This window comes from Taudactylus pleione, unplaced genomic scaffold, assembly GCF_031769625.1.
Source record: "Taudactylus pleione unplaced genomic scaffold, aTauple2 ptg000266l, whole genome shotgun sequence".
Lineage (NCBI taxonomy): Eukaryota > Metazoa > Chordata > Amphibia > Anura > Myobatrachidae > Taudactylus > Taudactylus pleione.
Genome location: NW_028284668.1, coordinates 3,931,294 through 3,939,339, shown reverse-complemented (window position 1 = coordinate 3,939,339; position 8,046 = coordinate 3,931,294). Strand labels below are relative to the sequence as shown.

At 38.0% G+C, this 8,046-nt stretch overlaps 1 pseudogene; it reads right to left on the bottom strand.

Moving 5' to 3' along the window:
- Window positions 1-5,200: 5,200 nt before the first annotated feature.
- LOC148513948 (syncytin-2-like) lies at window positions 5,201-7,044 on the bottom strand (annotated as a pseudogene).
- Between the last annotated feature and the right edge of the window lie 1,002 nt (window positions 7,045-8,046).

Genomic DNA, 8,046 nt, shown 5'->3' with positions numbered 1-8,046 from the left:
GCCAGTTTGTGCAGGGACAGATTAATTGCCAGCTTGTTTTGTGGGGGCCCAAACGAACCAATCATTTCAGCCACAGTCGTGTGGCCGACCCTGGCGCTGAAATGATTGGTTTGTTAAAGTGTGCATGTCCTGTTTATACAACATAAGGGTGGGTGGGAGAGCCCAAGGACAATTCCATCTTGCACCTCTTTTTTTTCTTTGCATTATGTACTGTTTGGGCCTAGTTTTTCAAACTGCCATCCTGTCTGCCACTGCAGTGTCACTCCTAGATGGGCCACGTGTTTGTGCTGCCCACTCGTGTCGCTTAGCATAGTCATCCAGCTATCCTCGGTGCAACCTTTTGGACATAAAAACACTATTGTGAGGTGTTCAGAATAGACTGGAAATTAGTGGAAATTAAGGTTATTGAGGTTAATAATAGCATAGGAGCAGAAAAACCCACACATTCTGTGATTTTAGCTGTTTTTATGCTTTTTAAAAAAAAAAAATACAGATCCAAAACACAAAACCCAGAACCCAAAACACGGAAGGGTGGTTTTGGCAAAACCAATCCAGATCCAAAACACGAAGAAAGATCCAGATCCAAAACCAAAACACGAAAAGTGGCAGGTGCACACCCCTAGTGTCTGTATGGCCTATTGGAATATATAACTTTTATGTTGAGATATTTTCATTTTACACATTTAAACACTTCTTTTTCAGTATAAGTTTACCATTTATTTTGTTTTTCTCCCTCTGTTTAGAGACTCCCTTGTTTTATTTTACCCTCTATCTCATTAGCAGCTACTTAAGTTAGATACAGTAAGTTTTGTATTTCATTTGTAACGTTTGTTCAAGTTGTGCCTGACCCTCTCTGGTCCTTAAACCAGAGACAGTCATGTTTACTTGGATTAGGAAAATAAGAAAAGTGGTTGAGGCATAGGTATTTTGTTGCATTTTAGTTAATACTATGGCCCTGATTCAGAGCCGCTCGCTAGATGCGATCGCTCGCATCCAGCGTATGCAAATTTTTCAAAGTGACGACATGGGAAGCGATCGCTCGCCAAGGCACAAGCACACCCACTTTGGCTGTGCGAGCGATTGCTGTGTATGCAGACACCCCTAAGTGTATGTTGAGATGCCCACTAGCGCACGTCATCTCCAGGAAGTATATTAAAACATTGGTACATTGAGCACCATCGGTAGCTAATGCAGAGCTTGTGGTTGCCTTACCCTGCCGCAAGCACTGCAAGGACTTCAGTGTAAAAAAACAGGCATGTGATGTGTACTATGATTAATCTGTTAATTATGCATGCCTTAAAAATGGCGTTGAAACACCGAGGCACGCCTGCATTCGCACTTTCACACCCCCGTTATTAGTGTCCTGCCCGTTACCACCTACAAATGGCCTCTCCTGTCACTCATTTCACAGGGCTGTCTTTGTTGGGCTAGCGAGTGGGCTGCGATCGCAGAGTAGTTCGTGCACGCGCAGAACGAAGCATGCGCGTACGCAAACCATCGGGCTGCTTGCGAGCGCACAGCGCTAGCGAGCGGGTATGAATGAGGTTCTATGTCTGATAATAGTCTCTTCTGTTTATTTCGCAATTATTTGTTTTGCATATCACTCTCATTTTTTTCAATTTGGTTACTGGACAGATTTTCTTATTTCGCTATCATTCTCTGTATTTCTGTCTAAATATTGACATGTACATCTTCTTATATTTGTACACTATGTCATGCTTCAATATAAAGATATAAAAAAAAAAATAAAGTGGACGATCTGGAAAATCGTTCTCGGAGAAATAATCTCTGTATTGTTGGCCTCCCAAAACAATGCTCGAAGCTGATAAAAGCTCAGAAGAAATTTGCACTACTTTTTCCGGCGAGGCTTCGCTTATTTCAGGATTTGGGTCCGAAGGATTTTACAAATGCTGCAGATGCGATGGCTTATCTGGAGGAGGAAGAGGCTGAATTCACAGCTTCATCTACCTGACCGGGCAACATATACACTTGAGTAGATGATGTGTATTATTACAACTTTGTGCCCAGTCAAATATCTCAGTTTGGTTGTTTATTGATTAACCAATATGGTTATAATTTGCGTATTTGCACATAAACATATGTCCAGTATTATTTTGGCCTTTTTTGGTAGAATACGTCATACAGTTAGTTATATCACAAACTATGGAAATTATTCTATAGGAAATTATGTTCTGGAAAGACTGATATTGTTTACTAGAAGTAAATTTTTGCGACGTTAGACAACAATGTCACTATGCAATGTTTTATTATGCAGGGAATACTTCTCAGTATCCCAATATGTTAATCACCTTAGGTGATTTGTTTACAGTTTTCCAAATTACTATATTTACATTTGTCGGGCTCTCTAAGAGCCATTCTTTCTTTTCTAGTCTTTGTTCCCAAATGTCTTCTATTTGTTTTTCTTTTAATTTTTCTTTCTTTTTAATTTTCTTTATTTTCAGGAATTGTCTTGCAAAAATGTGTTACTCAATAAGGACCCCTTATGCACAGTACCTATTGAAACAGGGACAAGCTATCCCTGTGATTATTATGCATGATCTTTTTATTTTAGATACACGGAATACACTGGATATGAGTCAGGCAAAACTTTACCACCTGTTTATTACTTATGTGTGATCTAAAAATTTGCTCTTGGAACGTAAAAGGCATACATTTTTCAGCCAAATGACGCAAGATTATTTCTTATCTAAATACACAAAGAGCTGATATTTCCTTTTTGCAGGAAACACATTTATCAGCCCTAGATCATGAGAAATTAGCAATGCTGGGACAAAAAGTAGTGATTTTTGCATCTTACAATTCGAGGTGTTACAATTTTAATAAGGATAAATCTGCCTTTTACCATTTTACACCAGCAATCAGATACTGAGGGCGATTTGTACGTTTGGTAATTAAGATATTTGAGTTAACTTATACACGTTGCAACATCTATGCCCCTACAATCTATGACAAATGATTCTTTATATCCATGGCTAACTTACTGAGTCCGTACCTTGACTCAAATGTAATCTTGGGAGATTTAAATATTTTAGCCTCTAGTTATATGGACCGTCACTCTATGGCCTCTAATCCTCCTTAGACATCTCCAATTAATTGACATTTGGCAATACCATCACCCAATAGATAAGGAATACTCTTTTTACTCAGCCCCCCATTCTGCATTCACTAGAATTTACTATTTTCTCACTTCTTCCACATCAACTATTAAAATATCGGAATCAAGTATAGAGACGATAGGATTGTCGGACCATGCCCTCATATGGATTAAAATGAATTCAATGGTTCTACTAGGGGATTTTAGACAATGGCGCTTTCCCACTTTTTTGACCTCTTCCTCTAAATTTAAGAATATAGTACAAACCGCATGGGATGAATATCAAATGGTTAATTCCCAACATCAACAGAACCCGACTCTATATTGGCATATGGCAAAGGCAGTAATAACAGGTAAGATCCTCTCATTTGTGGCGCATAATAAAAAACACCAGTCTGAACTACTAAGATCAGCACAACTAGAATTGACAAATGTGTATGAACTAGTCTGTCATTCTCCATCCCCTCTCCACAAATCCAAATTCAAGGAATATACGTTGACATTTTATACCCTGATTCAGCATATAGGAGACAAAAGAATACATAATAATAGATATCAATTTCATGGAAATAAGAATAGTAAACTTATGTCCAATTTGTTGCGGGGTGATAGGACTGATTCGACTATCTTGAAGTTGACTGATGAATCAGGCACGTCATGTACTTTAGGACCTGCCATTCTAGAAACCCTAAGGGAGTTTTACTCAAAACTATATTCTCAAGACTCCATTAATACACAAAATAAACAAATCTTTTGGTACTCCATAATGCTTCCTAACTTAATGGAAGCTCAAAAGACATCCATAATCACCCCATTACCAAAACTGAAGTGCTTTCAGTTATTAAGGGTCTCAACCCTGGCAAATCACTGGGCCCAGACGGTTTCACCGGGGAATTCTATAAAATGCCTTAAGAATTCTGTCGTTTCACCATTAACTAATCTGTACATTTCCATACTAACAGGTAATATGCCACCCTCTTATTTTAATGATGCTTTTATTAGAGTCCTCCCGAAACCCAGTTAGGATCCCACATTGCCCGCTTCTTATCGTCCAATATCCTTATTGAATGTGGACTACAAAATTTTTACTAAAATTATTGCGGATTGGCTCAGAGGGGTGATCCCTACCTTGGTACACCAGGATCAAAACAGGATTTGTATGGGGATGCAGAGCTGTATCCAACATATGTAAAGTATTGGCAGTATTGCAGCATCTCGAAGACTTCCAAGAAAATGAGCCTCAACTCTTAATTTCATTAGATGCAGAGAAAGCATTTGATTTAGTGGTATGGGATCACCTGTATAAGACTCTCCGCAAATTTGGTTTTCCTCCCCAATTTATAACGCTTATTCAAGCAGTGACTAATTGCTCATCCTCACGAATAGTAGCTAATAATTACATCTCACTCCCTATTCTCATACAATGAAGAACTAGACAGGGCTGCCCTTTATGCCCTCTCCTATTTGCATTTGGCAGTAACTCTAAGATTGAAAGGAGACTTTAGAAGTATTAAAGTGGGTGCGCTGGAGCTTAAGTTATCATTGTTTGCAGATGACATGCTGCTTTTCATTACATATCCGTTTACATCCATCCCTGCTATTTTACAACAAATTAACCTTTATAGCTCTTCTGCTGGCTATAAAATAAATATAACTAAATCAGAAATTCTACCATTAACTAGACCTGATCAACTGGCAGAATGCACAGCCTTAGAAGAGGCTTTTTGGGTTACGTCTAAATTAAAATATCTGGGCATTATCATAAAGTCATCAATTCATCAAATATATCATGCCAATTTTCCTCCAATTATAACCAAGCTCTCACAGAAACTTCAGTATTGGATGTCACTACCTCTTTCTTTATTCGGGAGAGCAGCGGTTACAAAAAATATTGTATTTCCTAAACTGATGTAGCTCCAAATGCTACCCTTGTTCCTATCCAAAAATGACATCTCTAGATGTACAAAGGCATTTCAGCGATTCTCATGGAACCGCAGGAAACTAATAACCGCGAGGTGTTTTGGATATTATTTTTAAACCTTACTTATTATAAGAAGAAATGGAATAATTCACACCAATACCAACTTTAAAATAAATGACAATGTTTTACTCTAAAAGCAAATCAATTCTACATGTATTATGGTATTAATGACAAAGCAGACTTACAACCTAAAACACAACAAGTTCAGCAACAGTGAGAAAATGATTGTCTGCAATGCCGAGCAGAGACGCACAAGGTGACAGCCAGCCCTGTTTATACTTACAGCCCAGCGCCCCGCCACTCTCACGACCTACGATCTCTCCTGCTCAGCCCGACCCCTCCCCTTTTTGATCAATCTTTTATATATTTTTTTCTCTGCTACTAACATATTCTAAAATGGCGAATATTAATTAATTCAATATTCATGCGCACTAAACATTTTACTGATAATATGTTTTAATCGTAACAAAACCTATAATCTCTTTTCTATGTTCTCAAAATATTGGTGATTGCTTATAGGCCAAGGCTGTTCTGATTAGCTCCCTTTAGACAGATCTGAGACATGCTGCCTTCTAGTCTGTTAGTATTAAACTAACCCATGATTCTGTCTTGGCTAGTAAAGAAATAGTTTTCCACAGTTCTGATTTATACCTATTTCCGTAATAACATTTATACCTTTTAGATCAAACAATATTAATCAATAATAACTGTTGCTTTGTTGCTTCAGACACACACCTGCCTACTTTAGAGAGAGGGTAAACCTCATCTCTAGGCCTGCGGCCATTCGACACATGTTGGTCCTCTGCAACTTACAACTAATATATATACTGAATCATTTCTATATACTTTTAATTGCAATGAAAATAATGAAAGACATAAGCATGCATATATTCCTGAATTGCTGAAGGAATATGTACGGTCACATATTCTGGCATTATCAGTTCCATCCTCATGAAATTTGAGGGGTCATAACTCTGAAGAAAGTTCATATCTCTCATAGGTGGCATCGTCTGATTTCTTCTTAATGCATTGGAACATCTTCTTGAAGCATTTCACTAATATATAGAAAATCAACAACATTATCAGGACAAAAAATATTAATCTTCCCATTGCGTGCATAATGTCGCCAAACCAATTTCCCACCCATGCAAACCACGTGCTGGGGTTCAACCAGGTGAACCAACTGTCGGGAATCACACCTTCACGTTTATTTCGTTCCGCAAATTCATTTTTTGCCTGAGTAATTTCATTTAACCTTTCTTTTATTACTTCTTCTGCATTGGAAGAATTTGTAATGTAGGTACAACACTGTAACCCATACACCATCTGTAATGTCACACAATATCCTGAAGTTGCCTCTGTAAGATAATCCAACACCATTCTATGTTGCATTAATTCTGTCTTTATGGCCTGAAGTTCCCTTCCCACAAATCTAAAAGTACCCACATATATGTCTGTGATATTATTTATTAGATCTCCTAGTTCCTGTATCATTCTTTGATTTGCAGTTATTCCCCATGTACCAAATGTTATTATATTACCAAATCCCAAACCAACCTTGTACCCTTGTGACAATGAAAAAAGATGTCTGTACCTCTCATGTACTATTTTTTATTTCCCTTTTTACCCTTTTTCCCTTTTCCGGGAGTGAATGTTGCATATATGTTTCTTTTAGATCCTTATGTTTAATTACCACTGCGTCAGGTAGCAATGTTCCTATAAAACATATTCCAAAAGAGTTTACCGGTAACCATTTATAAGCCCTCTGTCCACACACGTAATATAACCCCTGTGGCAATATCCATGGTCTATTAGACAATATGTTTGAAAAAGTATCATAAGGAACATTGCAACGGGCACTCTTTTCAGCTATACCTTTTTTTTTCCTGTGCACACTCCACCATATGATGATTGCATGTTTTAATGTACCCCAACACTCCTTCTGCCATCACACATTTCACCAATTCATTTACACATTCTTTATTGTTAGGTTTTGTGTATTTAATCATTTCTAAAAGAGCCTTTCCCCAGTCACGTTTGGTTTTAAAAGGACCTTCCTGCAAGACTGTGTTACACACGCTGGTTCCCAAATAGGTCCCTTCGGCTCCCTCTTCCCATACCGTTTTGTTAATGCATGTAATATTACCTTGGTTATACCTCTGATACTTTGTTAATTTTAAACCCATGGAGCCATTCACATTATAAGGTTCAAGTGTGTGGGTTCCACATAGCGAGTGAAATGTTGTTTGATTTGAGTGTAATGGAATAGCCATTAACCCAACATTCCCTGAATGGTATGGTAGATGACTGCATACCCAACAATCAGTTAACCTTATTGTTTTCCCAATCAACTCATGATAGGTGTCGAGTGAAGGAGTGTCAGTTTGTATAGAGGTACTATCTTTACACCATTGTACACACCTTGTTTCTGGATTTAGACCACAATATTCGTATATACACCTTGGAATTGGAGACAACACACATTTTTTTCCCTTCCATTACGGCTCTTCTTCTCCGATCTTTTGCCAGATACCAGGTTGCAGTATTTAGATTTTTAATTACCTGTATTTTCTTTTCAACCATTTTAAGACTTTTTACCTCTGTCTTTGGACCATCCTCTGATCCATACCTATACCTGGGAGTATCAGTAGTAAAAGAAGTGTGTGTGTCTTTTATGATGTCCCCTACAATCATGGATTTTAAAACAGGAGTGGAGTCTACCATCATAACCCCAGCAGTACCCTTAGGATAACTCTCCACACCGTCCTCATCGGTCACCAATGCTTGCCAGCCCTTATGCTAAAATTAAAAAATGCAACAAAAATAATTGTCCCAATCAATGAATACACAGAGACTTGATAACCGATAGCCATCTTTCTTTTTCTTTGTTCACAACCCGCAGAAACATCACAAAGGATATTTCCCGATTCCGTGAACCTTATCTTGGTTG